Source organism: Scyliorhinus torazame, chromosome 3 (assembly GCF_047496885.1).
Source record: "Scyliorhinus torazame isolate Kashiwa2021f chromosome 3, sScyTor2.1, whole genome shotgun sequence".
Lineage (NCBI taxonomy): Eukaryota > Metazoa > Chordata > Chondrichthyes > Carcharhiniformes > Scyliorhinidae > Scyliorhinus > Scyliorhinus torazame.
Genome location: NC_092709.1, coordinates 113,053,825 through 113,074,657, shown reverse-complemented (window position 1 = coordinate 113,074,657; position 20,833 = coordinate 113,053,825).

Genomic DNA, 20,833 nt, shown 5'->3' with positions numbered 1-20,833 from the left:
CACAGTGAAGCAGTCTGGGAACGGTGTCCTCCCACAGTCGGCGTCACAGTGAAGCAGTCTGGGAACGGTGTCCTGCCGCAGTCAGCATCACAGTGAAGCAGTCTGGGAACGGTATCCTCCCACTGTCAGCGTCACAGTGAAGCAGTCTGGGAACGGTGTCCTGCCGCAGTCAGCATCACAGTGAATCAGTCTGGGAACGGTGTCCTCCCCCTGTCAGCGTCACAGTGAAGCAGTCTGGGAACGGTGTCCTCCCACTGTCAGCGTCACAGTGAAGCAGTCTGGGAACGGTGTTCTCCCACTGTCAGCGTCACAGTGAAGCAGTCTGGGAACGGTGTCATCCCACTGTCAACGTCACAGTGAAGCAGTCTGGGAACGGTGTCATCCCACTGTCAGCGTCACAGTGAAGCAGTCTGGGAACGGTGTCCTGCCGCAGTTAGCGTCACAGTGAAGCAGTCTGGGAACGGTGTCCTCCCACTGTCAGCGTCACAGTGAAGCAGTCTGGGAACAGTGTCCTCCCAGCGTCAGCGTCACAGTGAAGCAGTCTGGGAACGGTGTCCTCCCACCGTCAGCGTCACAGTGAAGCAGTCTGGGAACGGTGTCCTCCCACCGTCAGCGTCACAGTGAAGCAGTCTGGGAACGGTGTCCTCCCAGCGTCAGCGTCACAGTGAAGCAGTCTGGGAACGGTGTCCTCCCACAGTCGGCGTCACAGTGAAGCAGTCTGGGAACGGTGTCCTGCCGCAGTCAGTGTCACAGTGAAGCAGTCTGGGAACGGTGTCCTCCCACCGTCAGCGTCACAGTGAAGCAGTCTGGGAACGGTGTCCTCCCACCGTCAGCGTCACAGTGAAGCAGTCTGGGAACGGTGTCCTCCCAGTGTCAGCGTCACAGTGAAGCAGTCTGGGAACGGTGTCCTGCCGCAGTCAGCGTCACAGTGAAGCAGTCTGGGAACGGTGTCCTCCCACTGTCAGCGTCACAGTGAAGCAGTCTGGGAACGGTATCCTCCCACTGTCAGCGTCACAGTGAAGCAGTCTGGGAACGGTGTCATCCCACTGTCAGCGTCACAGTGAAGCAGTCTGGGAACGGTGTCATCCCACTGTCAGCGTCACAGTGAAGCAGTCTGGGAACGGTGTCATCCCACTGTCAGCGTCACAGTGAAGCAGTCTGGGAACGGTGTCCTGCCGCAGTCAGCGTCACAGTGAAGCAGTCTGGGAACGGTATCCTCCCACTGTCAGCGTCACAGTGAAGCAGTCTGGGAACGGCGTCCTGCTGCAGTCAGCGTCACAGTGAAGCAGTCTGGGAACGGTGTCCTCCCACAGTCGGCGTCACAGTGAAGCAGTCTGGGAACGGTGTCCTGCCGCAGTCAGCATCACAGTGAAGCAGTCTGGGAACGGTATCCTCCCACTGTCAGCGTCACAGTGAAGCAGTCTGGGAACGGTGTCCTGCCGCAGTCAGCATCACAGTGAATCAGTCTGGGAACGGTGTCCTCCCCCTGTCAGCGTCACAGTGAAGCAGTCTGGGAACGGTGTCCTCCCACTGTCAGCGTCACAGTGAAGCAGTCTGGGAACGGTGTTCTCCCACTGTCAGCGTCACAGTGAAGCAGTCTGGGAACGGTGTCATCCCACTGTCAACGTCACAGTGAAGCAGTCTGGGAACGGTGTCATCCCACTGTCAGCGTCACAGTGAAGCAGTCTGGGAACGGTGTCCTGCCGCAGTTAGCGTCACAGTGAAGCAGTCTGGGAACGGTGTCCTCCCACTGTCAGCGTCACAGTGAAGCAGTCTGGGAACAGTGTCCTCCCAGCGTCAGCGTCACAGTGAAGCAGTCTGGGAACGGTGTCCTCCCACCGTCAGCGTCACAGTGAAGCAGTCTGGGAACGGTGTCCTCCCACCGTCAGCGTCACAGTGAAGCAGTCTGGGAACGGTGTCCTCCCAGCGTCAGCGTCACAGTGAAGCAGTCTGGGAACGGTGTCCTCCCACAGTCGGCGTCACAGTGAAGCAGTCTGGGAACGGTGTCCTGCCGCAGTCAGCATCACAGTGAAGCAGTCTGGGAACGGTATCCTCCCACTGTCAGCGTCACAGTGAAGCAGTCTGGGAACGGTGTCCTGCCGCAGTCAGCATCACAGTGAAGCAGTCTGGGAACGGTGTCCTCCCACTGTCAGCGTCACAGTGAAGCAGTCTGGGAACGGTGTCCTCCCACTGTCAGTGTCACAGTGAAGCAGTCTGGGAACGGTGTTCTCCCACTGTCAGCGTCACAGTGAAGCAGTCTGGGAACGGTGTCATCCCACTGTCAACGTCACAGTGAAGCAGTCTGGGAACGGTGTCACCCCATTGTCAGCGTCACAGTGAAGCAGTCTGGGAACGGTGTCCTGCCGCAGTCAGCGTCACAGTGAAGCAGTCTGGGAACGGTGTCCTGCCGCAGTCAGCGTCACAGTGAAGCAGTCTGGGAACGGTGTCCTCCCACTGTCAGCGTCACAGTGAAGCAGTCTGGGAACGGTGTCCTGCCGCAGTCAGCGTCACAGTGAAGCAGTCTGGGAATGGTGTCCTCCTAGCGTCACAGTGAAGCAGTCTGGGAACGGTGTCCTCCCACAGTCAGTGTCACAGTGAAGCAGTCTGGGAACGGTGTCCTGCCGCAGTCAGTGTCACAGTGAAGCAGTCTGGGAACGGTGTCATCCCACTGTCAGCGTCACAGTGAAGCAGTCTGGGAACGGTGTCATCCCACTGTCAGCGTCACAGTGAAGCAGTCTGGGAACGCTGTCCTGCCGCAGTCAGTGTCACAGTGAAGCAGTCTGGGAACGGTGTCATCCCACTGTCAGCGTCACAGTGAAGCAGTCTGGGAACGGTGTCCTCCCACTGTCAGCGTCACAGTGAAGCAGTCTGGGAACAGTGTTGTCCCACTGTCAGCGTCACAGTGAAGCAGTCTGGGAACGGTGTCATCCCACTGTCAGCGTCACAGTGAAGCAGTCTGGGAACGGTGTCCTGCCGCAGTTAGCGTCACAGTGAAGCAGTCTGGGAACGGTGTCCTCCCACTGTCAGTGTCACAGTGAAGCAGTCTGGGAACGGTGTCCTGCCGCAGTCAGCGTCACAGTGAAGCAGTCTGGGAACGGTGTCCTCCCACTGTCAGCGTCACAGTGAAGCAGTCTGGGAACGGTGTCCTCCCACCGTCAGTGTCACAGTGAAGCAGTCTGGGAACGATGTCCTGTCAGCGTCACAGTGAAGCAGTCTGGGAACGGTGTCCTGCCGCAGTCAGCGTCACAGTGAAGCAGTCTGGGAACGGTGTCCTCCCAGCGTCACAGTGAAGCAGTCTGGGAACGGTGTCCTGCCGCAGTCAGTGTCACAGTGAAGCAGTCTGGGAACGGTGTCCTCCCACTGTCAGCGTCACAGTGAAGCAGTCTGGGAACGGTGTCCTGCCGCAGTCAGTGTCACAGTGAAGCAGTCTGGGAACGGTGTCATCCCACTGTCAGCGTCACCGTGAAGCAGTCTGGGAACGGTGTCATCCCACTGTCGGCGTCACAGTGAAGCAGTCTGGGAACGGTATCCTGCCGCAGTCAGCGTCACAGTGAAGCAGTCTGGGAACAGTGTTCTCCCGCTGTCCGTGTCACAGTGAAGCAGTCTGGGAATGGTGTCCTCTCAGTCAGTGTCACAGTGAAGCAGTCTGGGAACGGTATCCTGCCGCAGTCAGCGTCACAGTGAAGCAGTCTGGGAACGGTGTCCTCCCACAGTCGGCGTCACAGTGAAGCAGTCTGGGAACGGTGTCCTGCCGCAGTCAGCATCACAGTGAAGCAGTCTGGGAACGGTGTCCTCCCACTGTCAGCGTCACAGTGAAGCAGTCTGGGAACAGTGTCCTCCCACTGTCAGCGTCACAGTGAAGCAGTCTGGGGACGGTGTTCTCCCACTGTCAGCGTCACAGTGAAGCAGTCTGGGAACGGTGTCATCCCACTGTCAACGTCACAGTGAAGCAGTCTGGGAACGGTGTCATCCCATTGTCAGCGTCACAGTGAAGCAGTCTGGGAACGGTGTCCTGCCGCAGTCAGCGTCACAGTGAAGCAGTCTGGGAACGGTGTCCTGCCGCAGTCAGCGTCACAGTGAAGCAGTCTGGGAACGGTGTCCTCCCACTGTCAGCGTCACAGTGAAGCAGTCTGGGAACAGTGTCCTCCCAGCGTCAGCGTCACAGTGAAGCAGTCTGGGAACGGTGTCCTCCCACTGTCAGCGTCACAGTGAAGCAGTCTGGGAACGGTGTCCTCCCGCAGTCAGCGTCACAGTGAAGCAGTCTGGGAACGGTGTCCTGCCGCAGTCAGCATCACAGTGAAGCAGTCTGGGAACAGTGTCCTCCCACTGTCAGCGTCACAGTGAAGCAGTCTGGGAACAGCGTCCTGCCGCAGTCAGCGTCACAGTGAAGCAGTCTGGGAACGGTGTCCTCCCACCGTCAGCGACACAGTGAAGCAGTCTGGGAACGGTGTCCTCCCAGCGTCAGCGTCACAGTGAAGCAGTCTGGGAACGGTGTCCTCCCACTGTCAGCGTCACAGTGAAGCAGTCTGGGAACGGTGTCCTCTCACTGTCAGCGTCACAGTGAAGCAGTCTGGGAACAGCGTCCTGCCGCAGTCAGCGTCACAGTGAAGCAGTCTGGGAACGGTGTCCTGCCGCAGTCAGCGTCACAGTGAAGCAGTCTGGGAACGGTGTCCTCCCACTGTCAGCGTCACAGTGAAGCAGTCTGGGAACGGTGTCCTGCCGCAGTCAGCGTCACAGTGAAGCAGTCTGGGAACGGTGTCCTCCCACTGTCAGCGTCACAGTGAAGCAGTCTGGGAACGGTGTCCTGCCGCAGTCAGCGTCACAGCGAAGCAGTCTGGGAACGGTGTCCTCCCACTGTCAGCGTCACAGTGAAGCAGTCTGGGAACGGTGTCCTGCCGCAGTCAGCGTCACAGTGATGCAGTCTGGGAACGGTGTCCTCACTGTCAGTGTCACAGTGAAGCAGTCTGGGAACGGTGTCCTGCCGCAGTCAGCGTCACAGTGAAGCAGTCTGGGAACGGTGTCCTCCCACCGTCAGGGTCACAGTGAAGCAGTCTGGGAAGGGTGTCCTCCCACCGTCAGCGTCACAGTGAAGCAGTCTGGGAACAGTGTCCTCCCGCAGTCAGCGTCACAGTGAAGCAGTCTGGGAACGGTGTCCTCCCAGCGTCAGTGTCACAGTGAAGCAGTCTGGGAACAGTGTCCTGCCGCAGTCAGCGTCACAGTGAAGCAGTCTGGGAACGGTGTCCTCCCAGCGTCAGTGTCACAGTGAAGCAGTCTGGGAACGGTGTCCTCCCACCGTCAGCGTCACAGTGAAGCAGTCTGGGAACGGTGTCCTCCCACCGTCAGCGTCACAGTGAAGCAGTCTGGGAACGGTGTCCTCCCACCGTCAGCGTCACAGTGAAGCAGTCTGGGAACGGTGTCCTCCCAGCGTCAGCGTCACAGTGAAGCTGTCTGGGAACGGTGTCCTCCCACTGTCAGCGTCACAGTGAAGCAGTCTGGGAACAGTGTCCTGCCGCAGTCAGCGTCACAGTGAAGCAGTCTGGGAACAGTGTCCTCCCACTGTCAGCGTCACAGTGAAGCAGTCTGGGAACGGTGTCCTCCCACTGTCAGCGTCACAGTGAAGCAGTCTGGGAACGGTGTCCTCCCACCGTCAGTGTCACAGTGAAGCAGTCTGGGAACGGTGTCCTCCCACCGTCAGCGTCACAGTGAAGCAGTCTGGGAACGGTGTCCTCCCAGCGTCAGCGTCACAGTGAAGCAGTCTGGGAACAGTGTCCTCCCACTGTCAGCGTCACAGTGAAGCAGTCTGGGAACAGTGTCCTGCCGCAGTCAGCGTCACAGTGAAGCAGTCTGGGAACAGTGTCCTGCCGCAGTCAGCGTCACAGTGAAGCAGTCTGGGAACAGTGTCCTGCCGCAGTCAGCGTCACAGTGAAGCAGTCTGGGAACGGTGTCCTGTCAGCGTCACAGTGAAGCAGTCTGGGAACAGTGTCCTCCCACAGTCGGCGTCACAGTGAAGCAGTCTGGGAACGGTGTCCTGCCGCAGTCAGTGTCACAGTGAAGCAGTCTGGGAATGGCGTCCTCCCACTGTCAGAGTCACAGTGAAGCAGTCTGGGAACGGTGTCCTCCCACTGTCAGAGTCACAGTGAAGCAGTCTGGGAACGGTGTCCTGCCGCAGTCAGCTTCACAGTGAAGCAGTCTGGGAACGGTGTCCTGTCAGCGTCACAGTGAAGCAGTCTGGGAACGGTGTCCTGCCGCAGTCAGTGTCACAGTGAAGCAGTCTGGGAACGGTGTCCTGCCGCAGTCAGTGTCACAGTGAAGCAGTCTGGGAACGGTATCCTCCCAGTGTCAGCGTCACAGTGAAGCAGTCTGGGAACGGTATCCTGCCGCAGTCAGTGTCACAGTGAAGCAGTCTGCGAACGGTGTCCTCCCAGCGTCACAGTGAAGCAGTCTGGGAACGGTGTCCTCCCAGTGTCAGCGTCACAGTGAAGCAGTCTGGGAACGGTGTCCTGCCGCAGTCAGTGTCACAGTGAAGCAGTCTGGGAACGGTGTCCTGCCGCAGTCAGTGTCACAGTGAAGCAGTCTGGGAACGGTGTCCTGCCGCAGTCAGTGTCACAGTGAAGCAGTCTGGGAACGGTGTCCTGCCGCAGTCAGTGTCACAGTGAAGCAGTCTGGGAACGGTATCCTCCCAGTGTCAGCGTCACAGTGAAGCAGTCTGGGAACGGTGTCCTGCCGCAGTCAGTGTCACAGTGAAGCAGTCTGGGAACGGTGTCCTCCCAGCGTCACAGTGAAGCAGTCTGGGAACGGTGTCCTGCCGCACTCAGCGTCACAGTGAAGCAGTCTGGGAACGGTGTCCTCCCACCGTCAGCGTCACAGTGAAGCAGTCTGGGAACGGTGTCCTGCCGCAGTCAGTGTCACAGTGAAGCAGTCTGGGAACGGTGTCCTCCCACTGTCAGCGTCACAGTGAAGCAGTCTGGGAACGGTGTCCTCGCAGTCAGTGTCACAGTGAAGCAGTCTGGGAACGGTATCCTGCCGCAGTCAGCGTCACAGTGAAGCAGTCTGGGAACGGTGTCCTGCCGCAGTCAGTGTCACAGTGAAGCAATCTGGGAACGGTGTCATCCCACTGTCAGTGTCACAGTGAAGCAGTCTGGGAACGGTATCCTGCCGCAGTCAGTGTCACAGTGAAGCAGTCTGGGAACGGTGTCATCCCACTGTCAGTGTCACAGTGAAGCAGTCTGGGAACGGTATCCTGCCGCAGTCAGCGTCACAGTGAAGCAGTCTGGGAACGGTGTCCTCCCACAGTCGGCGTCACAGTGAAGCAGTCTGGGAACGGTGTCCTGCCGCAGTCAGCATCACAGTGAAGCAGTCTGGGAACGGTGTCCTCCCACCGTCAGCGTCACAGTGAAGCAGTCTGGGAACGGTGTCCTCCCACCGTCAGTGTCACAGTGAAGCAGTCTGGGAACGGTGTCCTGTCAGCGTCACAGTGAAGCAGTCTGGGAACGGTGTCCTGCCGCAGTCAGCGTCACAGTGAAGCAGTCTGGGAACGGTGTCCTGCCGCAGTCAGTGTCACAGTGAAGCAGTCTGGGAACGGTGTCCTCCCAGCGTCACAGTGAAGCAGTCTGGGAACGGTGTCCTGCCGCAGTCAGTGTCACAGTGAAGCAGTCTGGGAACGGTGTCCTGCCGCAGTCAGTGTCACAGTGAAGCAGTCTGGGAACGGTATCCTCCCAGTGTCAGCGTCACAGTGAAGCAGTCTGGGAACGGTATCCTGCCGCAGTCAGTGTCACAGTGAAGCAGTCTGCGAACGGTGTCCTCCCAGCGTCACAGTGAAGCAGTCTGGGAACGGTGTCCTGCCGCAGTTAGCGTCACAGTGAAGCAGTCTGGGAACGGTGTCCTCCCACTGTCAGCGTCACAGTGAAGCAGTCTGGGAACAGTGTCCTCCCAGCGTCAGCGTCACAGTGAAGCAGTCTGGGAACGGTGTCCTCCCACCGTCAGCGTCACAGTGAAGCAGTCTGGGAACGGTGTCCTCCCACCGTCAGCGTCACAGTGAAGCAGTCTGGGAACGGTGTCCTCCCAGCGTCAGCGTCACAGTGAAGCAGTCTGGGAACGGTATCCTCCCAGTGTCAGCGTCACAGTGAAGCAGTCTGGGAACGGTGTCCTGCCGCAGTCAGTGTCACAGTGAAGCAGTCTGGGAACGGTGTCCTCCCAGCGTCACAGTGAAGCAGTCTGGGAACGGTGTCCTGCCGCACTCAGCGTCACAGTGAAGCAGTCTGGGAACGGTGTCCTCCCACCGTCAGCGTCACAGTGAAGCAGTCTGGGAACGGTGTCCTGCCGCAGTCAGTGTCACAGTGAAGCAGTCTGGGAACGGTGTCCTCCCACTGTCAGCGTCACAGTGAAGCAGTCTGGGAACGGTGTCCTCGCAGTCAGTGTCACAGTGAAGCAGTCTGGGAACGGTATCCTGCCGCAGTCAGCGTCACAGTGAAGCAGTCTGGGAACGGTGTCCTGCCGCAGTCAGTGTCACAGTGAAGCAATCTGGGAACGGTGTCATCCCACTGTCAGTGTCACAGTGAAGCAGTCTGGGAACGGTATCCTGCCGCAGTCAGTGTCACAGTGAAGCAGTCTGGGAACGGTGTCATCCCACTGTCAGTGTCACAGTGAAGCAGTCTGGGAACGGTATCCTGCCGCAGTCAGCGTCACAGTGAAGCAGTCTGGGAACGGTGTCCTCCCACAGTCGGCGTCACAGTGAAGCAGTCTGGGAACGGTGTCCTGCCGCAGTCAGCATCACAGTGAAGCAGTCTGGGAACGGTGTCCTCCCACTGTCAGCGTCACAGTGAAGCAGTCTGGGAACGGTGTCCTCCCACTGTCAGCGTCACAGTGAAGCAGTCTGGGAACAGTATTCTCCCACTGTCAGCGTCACAGTGAAGCAGTCTGGGAATGGTGTCATCCCACTGTCAGCGTCACAGTGAAGCAGTCTGGGAACGGTGTCATCCCACTGTCAGCGTCACAGTGAAGCAGTCTGGGAACGGTGTCCTGCCGCAGTTAGCGTCACAGTGAAGCAGTCTGGGAACGGTGTCCTCCCACTGTCAGCGTCACAGTGAAGCAGTCTGGGAACAGTGTCCTCCCAGCGTCAGCGTCACAGTGAAGCAGTCTGGGAACGGTGTCCTGCCGCAGTCAGCGTCACAGTGAAGCAGTCTGGGAACGGTGTCCTGCCGCAGTCAGTGTCACAGTGAAGCAGTCTGGGAACGGTGTCCTGCCGCAGTCAGTGTCACAGTGAAGCAGTCTGGGAACGGTGTCCTGCCGCAGTCAGCGTCACAGTGAAGCAGTCTGGGAACGGTGTCCTCCCACTGTCAGTGTCACAGTGAAGCAGTCTGGGAACGGTGTCCTGCCGCAGTCAGTGTCACAGTGAAGCAGTCTGGGAACGGTGTCCTGCCGCAGTCAGTGTCACAGTGAAGCAGTCTGGGAACGGTATCCTCCCAGTGTCAGCGTCACAGTGAAGCAGTCTGGGAACGGTGTCCTCCCACTGTCAGCGTCACAGTGAAGCAGTCTGGGAACAGCGTCCTGCCGCAGTCAGCGTCACAGTGAAGCAGTCTGGGAACGGTGTCCTCCCACTGTCAGCGTCACAGTGAAGCAGTCTGGGAACAGCGTCCTGCCGCAGTCAGCGTCACAGTGAAGCAGTCTGGGAACGGTGTCCTCCCACCGTCAGCGTCACAGTGAAGCAGTCTGGGAACGGTGTCCTCCCAGCGTCAGCGTCACAGTGAAGCAGTCTGAGAACGGTGTCCTCCCACTGTCAGCGTCACAGTGAAGCAGTCTGGGAAATGTGTCCTCTCACTGTCAGCGTCACAGTGAAGCAGTCTGGGAACAGCGTCCTGCCGCAGTCAGCGTCACAGTGAAGCAGTCTGGGAACGGTGTCCTGCCGCAGTCAGCGTCACAGTGAAGCAGTCTGGGAACGGTGTCCTCCCACTGTCAGCGTCACAGTGAAGCAGTCTGGGAACGGTGTCCTGCCGCAGTCAGCGTCACAGTGAAGCAGTCTGGGAACGGTGTCCTCCCACTGTCAGCGTCACAGTGAAGCAGTCTGGGAACGGTGTCCTGCCGCAGTCAGCGTCACAGTGAAGCAGTCTGGGAACGGTGTCCTCCCACTGTCAGCGTCACAGTGAAGCAGTCTGGGGACGGTGTCCTGCCGCAGTCAGCGTCACAGTGAAGCAGTCTGGGAACGGTGTCCTCCCACCGTCAGCGTCACAGTGAAGCAGTCTGGGAACAGTGTCCTCCCGCAGTCAGGGTCACAGTGAAGCAGTCTGGGAACGGTGTCCTCCCAGCGTCAGTGTCACAGTGAAGCAGTCTGGGAACAGTGTCCTGCCGCAGTCAGCGTCGCAGTGAAGCAGTCTGGGAACGGTGTCCTCCCAGCGTCAGTGTAACAGTGAAGCAGTCTGGGAACGGTGTCCTCCCACCGTCAGCGTCACAGTGAAGCAGTCTGGGAACGGTGTCCTGCCGCAGTCAGTGTCACAGTGAAGCAGTCTGGGAACGGTGTCCTCCCAGCGTCACAGTGAAGCAGTCTGGGAACGGTGTCCTGCCGCAGTCAGTATCACAGTGAAGCAGTCTGGGAACGGAGTCCTGCCGCAGTCAGTGTCACAGTGAAGCAGTCTGGGAACGGTATCCTCCCACTGTCAGCGTCACAGTGAAGCAGTCTGGGAACGGTGTCCTCCCACTGTCAGCGTCAAAGTGAAGCAGTCTGGGAACAGCGTCCTGCCGCAGTCAGTGTCACAGTGAAGCAGTCTGGGAACGGTGTCCTCCCACTGTCAGCGTCACAGTGAAGCAGTCTGGGAACGGTGTCCTGCCGCAGTCAGTGTCACAGTGAAGCAGTCTGGGAACGGTGTCATCCCACTGTCAGCGTCACAGTGAAGCAGTCTGGGAACGGTGTCATCCCACTGTCAGCGTCACAGTGAAGCAGTCTGGGAACGGTGTCCTCCCAGCGTCAGCGTCACAGTGAAGCAGTCTGGGAACGGTGTCCTCCCAGCGTCAGCGTCACAGTGAAGCAGTCTGGGAACGGTGTCCTCACAGCGTCACAGTGAAGCAGTCTGGGAACGGTGTCCTGCCGCAGTCAGCGTCACAGTGAAGCAGTCTGGGAACGGTGTCCTCACAGCGTCACAGTGAAGCAGTCTGGGAACGGTGTCCTGCCGCAGTCAGTGTCACAGTGAAGCAGTCTGGGAACGGTGTCCTCCCACTGTCAGCGTCACAGTGAAGCAGTCTGGGAACGGTGTCCTGCCGCAGTCAGTGTCACAGTGAAGCAGTCTGGGAACGGTGTCATCCCACTGTCGGCGTCACAGTGAAGCAGTCTGGGAACGGTATCCTGCCGCAGTCAGCGTCACAGTGAAGCAGTCTGGGAACAGTGTTCTCCCGCTGTCCGTGTCACAGTGAAGCAGTCTGGGAATGGTGTCCTCGCAGTCAGTGTCACAGTGAAGCAGTCTGGGAACGGTATCCTGCCGCAGTCAGCGTCACAGTGAAGCAGTCTGGGAACGGTGTCCTGCCGCAGTCAGTGTCACAGTGAAGCAGTCTGGGAACGGTGTCATCCCACTGTCAGCGTCACAATGAAGCAGTCTGGGAACGGTATCCTGCCGCAGTCAGTCTCACAGTGAAGCAGTCTGGGAACGGTGTCATCCCACTGTCAGTGTCACAGTGAAGCAGTCTGGGAACGGTGTCCTGCCGCAGTCAGCGTCACAGTGAAGCAGTCTGGGAACGGTGTCCTGCCGCAGTCAGCGTCACAGTGAAGCAGTCTGGGAACGGTGTCCTCCCACAGTCGGCGTCACAGTGAAGCAGTCTGGGAACGGTGTCCTGCCGCAGTCAGCATCACAGTGAAGCAGTCTGGGAACGGTGTCCTCCCACTGTCAGCGTCACAGTGAAGCAGTCTGGGAACGGTGTCCTCCCACTGTCAGCGTCACAGTGAAGCAGTCTGGGAACGGTGTTCTCCCACTGTCAGCGTCACAGTGAAGCAGTCTGGGAACGGTGTCATCCCACTGTCAGCGTCACAGTGAAGCAGTCTGGGAACGGTGTCATCCCACTGTCAGCGTCACAGTGAAGCAGTCTGGGAACGGTGTCCTGCCGCAGTTAGCGTCACAGTGAAGCAGTCTGGGAATGGTGTCCTCCCACTGTCAGCGTCACAGTGAAGCAGCCTGGGAACAGTGTCCTCCCAGCGTCAGCGTCACAGTGAAGCAGTCTGGGAACGGTGTCCTCCCACTGTCAGCGTCACAGTGAAGCAGTCTGGGAACGGTGTCCTCCCGCAGTCAGCGTCACAGTGAAGCAGTCTGGGAACGGTGTCCTGCCGCAGTCAGCGTCACAGTGAAGCAGTCTGGGAACAGCGTCCTGCCGCAGTCAGCGTCACAGTGAAGCAGTCTGGGAACGGTGTCCTCCCAGCGTCAGCGTCACAGTGAAGCAGTCTGGGAACGGTGTCCTGCCGCAGTCAGTGTCACAGTGAAGCAGTCTGGGAACGGTGTCCTCCCACAGTCGGCGTCACAGTGAAGCAGTCTGGGAACGGTGTCCTGCCGCAGTCAGCGTCACAGTGAAGCAGTCTGGGAACGGTGTCCTCCCACTGTCAGCGTCACAGTGCAGCAGTCTGGGAACGGTGTCCTGCCGCAGTCAGCGTCACAGTGAAGCAGTCTGGGAACGGTGTCCTCCCACTGTCAGCGTCACAGTGAAGCAGTCTGGGAACAGTATTCTCCCACTGTCAGCGTCACAGTGAAGCAGTCTGGGAATGGTGTCATCCCACTGTCAGCGTCACAGTGAAGCAGTCTGGGAACGGTGTCATCCCACTGTCAGCGTCACAGTGAAGCAGTCTGGGAACGGTGTCCTGCCGCAGTTAGCGTCACAGTGAAGCAGTCTGGGAACGGTGTCCTCCCAGCGTCAGCGTCACAGTGAAGCAGTCTGGGAACGGTGTCCTCACAGCGTCACAGTGAAGCAGTCTGGGAACGGTGTCCTGCCGCAGTCAGCGTCACAGTGAAGCAGTCTGGGAACGGTGTCCTCACAGCGTCACAGTGAAGCAGTCTGGGAACGGTGTCCTGCCGCAGTCAGTGTCACAGTGAAGCAGTCTGGGAACGGTGTCCTCCCACTGTCAGCGTCACAGTGAAGCAGTCTGGGAACGGTGTCCTGCCGCAGTCAGTGTCACAGTGAAGCAGTCTGGGAACGGTGTCATCCCACTGTCAGCGTCACCGTGAAGCAGTCTGGGAACGGTGTCATCCCACTGTCGGCGTCACAGTGAAGCAGTCTGGGAACGGTATCCTGCCGCAGTCAGCGTCACAGTGAAGCAGTCTGGGAACAGTGTTCTCCCGCTGTCCGTGTCACAGTGAAGCAGTCTGGGAATGGTGTCCTCGCAGTCAGTGTCACAGTGAAGCAGTCTGGGAACGGTATCCTGCCGCAGTCAGCGTCACAGTGAAGCAGTCTGGGAACGGTGTCCTGCCGCAGTCAGTGTCACAGTGAAGCAGTCTGGGAATGGTGTCCTCCCACTGTCAGCGTCACAGTGAAGCAGCCTGGGAACAGTGTCCTCCCAGCGTCAGCGTCACAGTGAAGCAGTCTGGGAACGGTGTCCTCCCACTGTCAGCGTCACAGTGAAGCAGTCTGGGAACGGTGTCCTCCCGCAGTCAGCGTCACAGTGAAGCAGTCTGGGAACGGTGTCCTGCCGCAGTCAGCGTCACAGTGAAGCAGTCTGGGAACAGCGTCCTGCCGCAGTCAGCGTCACAGTGAAGCAGTCTGGGAACGGTGTCCTCCCAGCGTCAGCGTCACAGTGAAGCAGTCTGGGAACGGTGTCCTGCCGCAGTCAGTGTCACAGTGAAGCAGTCTGGGAACGGTGTCCTCCCACAGTCGGCGTCACAGTGAAGCAGTCTGGGAACGGTGTCCTGCCGCAGTCAGCGTCACAGTGAAGCAGTCTGGGAACGGTGTCCTCCCACTGTCAGCGTCACAGTGCAGCAGTCTGGGAACGGTGTCCTGCCGCAGTCAGCGTCACAGTGAAGCAGTCTGGGAACGGTGTCCTCCCACTGTCAGCGTCACAGTGAAGCAGTCTGGGAACAGTATTCTCCCACTGTCAGCGTCACAGTGAAGCAGTCTGGGAATGGTGTCATCCCACTGTCAGCGTCACAGTGAAGCAGTCTGGGAACGGTGTCATCCCACTGTCAGCGTCACAGTGAAGCAGTCTGGGAACGGTGTCCTGCCGCAGTTAGCGTCACAGTGAAGCAGTCTGGGAACGGTGTCCTCCCAGCGTCAGCGTCACAGTGAAGCAGTCTGGGAACGGTGTCCTCACAGCGTCACAGTGAAGCAGTCTGGGAACGGTGTCCTGCCGCAGTCAGCGTCACAGTGAAGCAGTCTGGGAACGGTGTCCTCACAGCGTCACAGTGAAGCAGTCTGGGAACGGTGTCCTGCCGCAGTCAGTGTCACAGTGAAGCAGTCTGGGAACGGTGTCCTCCCACTGTCAGCGTCACAGTGAAGCAGTCTGGGAACGGTGTCCTGCCGCAGTCAGTGTCACAGTGAAGCAGTCTGGGAACGGTGTCATCCCACTGTCAGCGTCACCGTGAAGCAGTCTGGGAACGGTGTCATCCCACTGTCGGCGTCACAGTGAAGCAGTCTGGGAACGGTATCCTGCCGCAGTCAGCGTCACAGTGAAGCAGTCTGGGAACAGTGTTCTCCCGCTGTCCGTGTCACAGTGAAGCAGTCTGGGAATGGTGTCCTCGCAGTCAGTGTCACAGTGAAGCAGTCTGGGAACGGTATCCTGCCGCAGTCAGCGTCACAGTGAAGCAGTCTGGGAACGGTGTCCTGCCGCAGTCAGTGTCACAGTGAAGCAGTCTGGGAACGGTGTCATCCCACTGTCAGCGTCACAATGAAGCAGTCTGGGAACGGTATCCTGCCGCAGTCAGTCTCACAGTGAAGCAGTCTGGGAACGGTGTCATCCCACTGTCAGTGTCACAGTGAAGCAGTCTGGGAACGGTGTCCTGCCGCAGTCAGCGTCACAGTGAAGCAGTCTGGGAACGGTGTCCTGCCGCAGTCAGCGTCACAGTGAAGCAGTCTGGGAACGGTGTCCTCCCACAGTCGGCGTCACAGTGAAGCAGTCTGGGAACGGTGTCCTGCCGCAGTCAGCATCACAGTGAAGCAGTCTGGGAACGGTGTCCTCCCACTGTCAGCGTCACAGTGAAGCAGTCTGGGAACGGTGTCCTCCCACTGTCAGCGTCACAGTGAAGCAGTCTGGGAACGGTGTTCTCCCACTGTCAGCGTCACAGTGAAGCAGTCTGGGAACGGTGTCATCCCACTGTCAGCGTCACAGTGAAGCAGTCTGGGAACGGTGTCATCCCACTGTCAGCGTCACAGTGAAGCAGTCTGGGAACGGTGTCCTGCCGCAGTTAGCGTCACAGTGAAGCAGTCTGGGAATGGTGTCCTCCCACTGTCAGCGTCACAGTGAAGCAGCCTGGGAACAGTGTCCTCCCAGCGTCAGCGTCACAGTGAAGCAGTCTGGGAACGGTGTCCTCCCACTGTCAGCGTCACAGTGAAGCAGTCTGGGAACGGTGTCCTCCCGCAGTCAGCGTCACAGTGAAGCAGTCTGGGAACGGTGTCCTGCCGCAGTCAGCGTCACAGTGAAGCAGTCTGGGAACAGCGTCCTGCCGCAGTCAGCGTCACAGTGAAGCAGTCTGGGAACGGTGTCCTCCCAGCGTCAGCGTCACAGTGAAGCAGTCTGGGAACGGTGTCCTGCCGCAGTCAGTGTCACAGTGAAGCAGTCTGGGAACGGTGTCCTCCCACAGTCGGCGTCACAGTGAAGCAGTCTGGGAACGGTGTCCTGCCGCAGTCAGCGTCACAGTGAAGCAGTCTGGGAACGGTGTCCTCCCACTGTCAGCGTCACAGTGCAGCAGTCTGGGAACGGTGTCCTGCCGCAGTCAGCGTCACAGTGAAGCAGTCTGGGAACGGTGTCCTCCCACTGTCAGCGTCACAGTGAAGCAGTCTGGGAACAGTATTCTCCCACTGTCAGCGTCACAGTGAAGCAGTCTGGGAATGGTGTCATCCCACTGTCAGCGTCACAGTGAAGCAGTCTGGGAACGGTGTCATCCCACTGTCAGCGTCACAGTGAAGCAGTCTGGGAACGGTGTCCTGCCGCAGTTAGCGTCACAGTGAAGCAGTCTGGGAACGGTGTCCTCCCACTGTCAGCGTCACAGTGAAGCAGTCTGGGAACAGTGTCCTCCCAGCGTCAGCGTCACAGTGAAGCAGTCTGGGTACGGTGTCCTGCCGCAGTCAGCGTCACAGTGAAGCAGTCTGGGAACGGTGTCCTGCCGCAGTCAGTGTCACAGTGAAGCAGTCTGGGAACGGTGTCCTGCCGCAGTCAGTGTCACAGTGAAGCAGTCTGGGAACGGTGTCCTGCCGCAGTCAGCGTCACAGTGAAGCAGTCTGGGAACGGTGTCCTCCCACTGTCAGTGTCACAGTGAAGCAGTCTGGGAACGGTGTCCTGCCGCAGTCAGTGTCACAGTGAAGCAGTCTGGGAACGGTGTCCTGCCGCAGTCAGTGTCACAGTGAAGCAGTCTTGGAACGGTATCCTCCCAGTGTCAGCGTCACAGTGAAGCAGTCTGGGAACGGTGTCCTCCCACTGTCAGCGTCACAGTGAAGCAGTCTGGGAACAGCGTCCTGCCGCAGTCAGCGTCACAGTGAAGCAGTCTGGGAACGGTGTCCTCCCACTGTCAGCGTCACAGTGAAGCAGTCTGGGAACGGTGTCCTCCCACCGTCAGCGTCACAGTGAAGCAGTCTGGGAACGGTGTCCTCCCAGCGTCAGCGTCACAGTGAAGCAGTCTGAGAACGGTGTCCTCCCACTGTCAGCGTCACAGTGAAGCAGTCTGGGAAATGTGTCCTCTCACTGTCAGCGTCACAGTGAAGCAGTCTGGGAACAGCGTCCTGCCGCAGTCAGCGTCACAGTGAAGCAGTCTGGGAACGGTGTCCTGCCGCAGTCAGCGTCACAGTGAAGCAGTCTGGGAACGGTGTCCTCCCACTGTCAGCGTCACAGTGAAGCAGTCTGGGGACGGTGTCCTGCCGCAGTCAGCGTCACAGTGAAGCAGTCTGGGAACGGTGTCCTCCCACCGTCAGCGTCACAGTGAAGCAGTCTGGGAACAGTGTCCTCCCGCAGTCAGGGTCACAGTGAAGCAGTCTGGGAACGGTGTCCTCCCAGCGTCAGTGTCACAGTGAAGCAGTCTGGGAACAGTGTCCTGCCGCAGTCAGCGTCGCAGTGAAGCAGTCTGGGAACGGTGTCCTCCCAGCGTCAGTGTAACAGTGAAGCAGTCTGGGAACGGTGTCCTCCCACCGTCAGCGTCACAGTGAAGCAGTCTGGGAACGGTGTCCTGCCGCAGTCAGTGTCACAGTGAAGCAGTCTGGGAACGGTGTCCTGCCGCAGTCAGCGTCACAGTGAAGCAGTCTGGGAACGGTGTCCTCCCACTGTCAGTGTCACAGTGAAGCAGTCTGGGAACGGTGTCCTGCCGCAGTCAGTGTCACAGTGAAGCAGTCTGGGAACGGTGTCCTGCCGCAGTCAGTGTCACAGTGAAGCAGTCTTGGAACGGTATCCTCCCAGTGTCAGCGTCACAGTGAAGCAGTCTGGGAACGGTGTCCTCCCACTGTCAGCGTCACAGTGAAGCAGTCTGGGAACAGCGTCCTGCCGCAGTCAGCGTCACAGTGAAGCAGTCTGGGAACGGTGTCCTCCCACTGTCAGCGTCACAGTGAAGCAGTCTGGGAACGGTGTCCTCCCACCGTCAGCGTCACAGTGAAGCAGTCTGGGAACGGTGTCCTCCCAGCGTCAGCGTCACAGTGAAGCAGTCTGAGAACGGTGTCCTCCCACTGTCAGCGTCACAGTGAAGCAGTCTGGGAAATGTGTCCTCTCACTGTCAGCGTCACAGTGAAGCAGTCTGGGAACAGCGTCCTGCCGCAGTCAGCGTCACAGTGAAGCAGTCTGGGAACGGTGTCCTGCCGCAGTCAGCGTCACAGTGAAGCAGTCTGGGAACGGTGTCCTCCCACTGTCAGCGTCACAGTGAAGCAGTCTGGGGACGGTGTCCTGCCGCAGTCAGCGTCACAGTGAAGCAGTCTGGGAACGGTGTCCTCCCACCGTCAGCGTCACAGTGAAGCAGTCTGGGAACAGTGTCCTCCCGCAGTCAGGGTCACAGTGAAGCAGTCTGGGAACGGTGTCCTCCCAGCGTCAGTGTCACAGTGAAGCAGTCTGGGAACAGTGTCCTGCCGCAGTCAGCGTCGCAGTGAAGCAGTCTGGGAACGGTGTCCTCCCAGCGTCAGTGTAACAGTGAAGCAGTCTGGGAACGGTGTCCTCCCACCGTCAGCGTCACAGTGAAGCAGTCTGGGAACGGTGTCCTGCCGCAGTCAGTGTCACAGTGAAGCAGTCTGGGAACGGTGTCCTCCCAGCGTCACAGTGAAGCAGTCTGGGAACGGTGTCCTGCCGCAGTCAGTATCACAGTGAAGCAGTCTGGGAACGGAGTCCTGCCGCAGTCAGTGTCACAGTGAAGCAGTCTGGGAACGGTATCCTCCCACTGTCAGCGTCACAGTGAAGCAGTCTGGGAACGGTGTCCTCCCACTGTCAGCGTCAAAGTGAAGCAGTCTGGGAACAGCGTCCTGCCGCAGTCAGTGTCACAGTGAAGCAGTCTGGGAACGGTGTCCTCCCACTGTCAGCGTCACAGTGAAGCAGTCTGGGAACGGTGTCCTGCCGCAGTCAGTGTCACAGTGAAGCAGTCTGGGAACGGTGTCATCCCACTGTCAGCGTCACAGTGAAGCAGTCTGGGAACGGTGTCATCCCACTGTCAGCGTCACAGTGAAGCAGTCTGGGAACGGTGTCCTCCCAGCGTCAGCGTCACAGTGAAGCAGTCTGGGAACGGTGTCCTCCCAGCGTCAGCGTCACAGTGAAGCAGTCTGGGAACGGTGTCCTCACAGCGTCACAGTGAAGCAGTCTGGGAACGGTGTCCTGCCGCAGTCAGCGTCACAGTGAAGCAGTCTGGGAACGGTGTCCTCCCAGCGTCACAGTGAAGCAGTCTGGGAACGGTGTCCTGCCGCAGTCAGTGTCACAGTGAAGCAGTCTGGGAACGGTGTCCTCCCACTGTCAGCGTCACAGTGAAGCAGTCTGGGAACGGTGTCCTGCCGCAGTCAGTGTCACAGTGAAGCAGTCTGGGAACGGTGTCATCCCACTGTCAGCGTCACCGTGAAGCAGTCTGGGAACGGTGTCATCCCACTGTCGGCGTCACAGTGAAGCAGTCTGGGAACGGTATCCTGCCGCAGTCAGCGTCACAGTGAAGCAGTCTGGGAACAGTGTTCTCCCGCTGTCCGTGTCACAGTGAAGCAGTCTGGGAATGGTGTCCTCGCAGTCAGTGTCACAGTGAAGCAGTCTGGGAACGGTATCCTGCCGCAGTCAGCGTCACAGTGAAGCAGTCTGGGAACGGTGTCCTGCCGCAGTCAGTGTCACAGTGAAGCAGTCTGGGAACGGTGTCATCCCACTGTCAGCGTCACAATGAAGCAGTCTGGGAACGGTATCCTGCCGCAGTCAGTCTCACAGTGAAGCAGTCTGGGAACGGTGTCATCCCACTGTCAGTGTCACAGTGAAGCAGTTTGGGAACGGTATCCTGCCGCAGTCAGCGTCACAGTGAAGCAGTCTGGGAACGGTGTCCTGCCGCAGTCAGCGTCACAGTGAAGCAGTCTGGGAACGGTGTCCTGCCGCAGTCAGCGTCACAGTGAAGCAGTCTGGGAACGGTGTCCTCCCACAGTCGGCGTCACAGTGAAGCAGTCTGGGAACGGTGTCCTGCCGCAGTCAGCATCACAGTGAAGCAGTCTGGGAACGGTGTCCTCCCACTGTCAGCGTCACAGTGAAGCAGTCTGGGAACGGTGTCCTCCCACTGTCAGCGTCACAGTGAAGCAGTCTGGGAACGGTGTTCTCCCACTGTCAGCGTCACAGTGAAGCAGTCTGGGAACGGTGTCATCCCACGGTCAGCGTCACAGTGAAGCAGTCTGGGAACGGTGTCATCCCACTGTCAGCGTCACAGTGAAGCAGTCTGGGAACGGTGTCCTGCCGCAGTTAGCGTCACAGTGAAGCAGTCTGGGAATGGTGTCCTCCCACTGTCAGCGTCACAGTGAAGCAGCCTGGGAACAGTGTCCTCCCAGCGTCAGCGTCACAGTGAAGCAGTCTGGGAACGGTGTCCTCCCACTGTCAGCGTCACCGTGAAGCAGTCTGGGAACGGTGTCCTCCCGCAGTCAGCGTCACAGTGAAGCAGTCTGGGAACGGTGTCCTGCCGCAGTCAGCGTCACAGTGAAGCAGTCTGGGAACAGCGTCCTGCCGCAGTCAGCGTCACAGTGAAGCAGTCTGGGAACGGTGTCCTCCCAGCGTCAGCGTCACAGTGAAGCAGTCTGGGAACGGTGTCCTGCCGCAGTCAGTGTCACAGTGAAGCAGTCTGGGAACGGTGTCCTCCCACAGTCGGCGTCACAGTGAAGCAGTCTGGGAACGGTGTCCTGCCGCAGTCAGCGTCACAGTGAAGCAGTCTGGGAACGGTGTCCTCCCACTGTCAGCGTCACAGTGCAGCAGTCTGGGAACGGTGTCCTGCCGCAGTCAGCGTCACAGTGAAGCAGTCTGGGAACGGTGTCCTCCCACTGTCAGCGTCACAGTGAAGCAGTCTGGGAACGGTGTCCTGCCGCAGTCAGCGTCACAGTGAAGCAGTCTGGGAACGGCGTCCTGCCGCAGTCAGCGTCACAGTGAAGCAGTCTGGGAACGGTGTCCTGCTGCAGTCAGCGTCACAGTGAAGCAGTCTGGGAACGGTGTCATCCCACTGTCAGCGTCACAGTGAAGCAGTCTGGGAACAGTGTCCTC